This window comes from Corvus brachyrhynchos, unplaced genomic scaffold, assembly GCF_000691975.1.
Source record: "Corvus brachyrhynchos isolate BGI_N302 unplaced genomic scaffold, ASM69197v1 scaffold149, whole genome shotgun sequence".
Lineage (NCBI taxonomy): Eukaryota > Metazoa > Chordata > Aves > Passeriformes > Corvidae > Corvus > Corvus brachyrhynchos.
In genome coordinates, this window is record NW_008240021.1 from 614,199 (window position 1) to 615,070 (window position 872).

The window sequence follows — 872 nt, forward strand, 5'->3', positions numbered from 1 at the left end:
TCCCATCTTTGGCTGCCCGAGGTGCACTGGCGGCAGCTTGATGTGCGTCGCTGAGGAGGAGGCGGCGTGGGACGGAGAGGGCTCCCTTGGCAGAGCAAAGATCCTGGCCCTCTCCGTCCACTGGCCTCTCCTTCCTGCCTCATCCCTCACTCCTGGCCTCCTCCACAGGCTCAGCAGTTGGCCTTGGGCGGGCTTGGAGTTGGGGTTCCTCTTCTCCTTCTCCATCTTCTCAGTAATCTCCATTGCTCTCTAGAGCAGACGAGCACAGGGAGCTGCTTCCTCCTCAGAGAACGGCGCTCCTGTGATGGGCACCACAGGGCTCTGCGTCCCTTAGATACCCTCAGCCAGGGCCGGGCTCTCTGATGTCACAAGGGTCTCTGGCCACCACCATGTCCCACATCACAAAGGGCCCTGACACCCCACGCCTGGGTCACAAAGAGCCATCCCCGGCACCCCAAAAACATCGGGGCAGAGAGGAACTGGCTTGGAACAGCCCCGGACTCGTGGCCTTGCGGCCCCTGCTGTGCCCAGAGCCCTGAGGGCCTTTGGCCACGCTCCCACACGACAGCCCCAGCCCCACGCTGCAGAGCCCTGCGTTTGCAGGCTGCGCTGTGCAGGGCACGAGGAATTGGCCGCACGGACGTGCCAGGGACTCGTGGGCAGCGGCTCCGCGTCCCGCGGGAGGCCGGGGACCAGGGCTGTCCCTCAGGGCTCTGCCTGGGCCCCGGGGCTCGCCAGCGCCTTTAGCAATGGCACCCGGCGGCTCCGAGCGCGCCCTCGGCGCCTTTGCAGGGGACGGGAAGCTGAGCGGGGCAGGGGCACCACGCAAGGACGGGGGCATCCACAGGCACCCGGGCAAGATTGATGAGAGG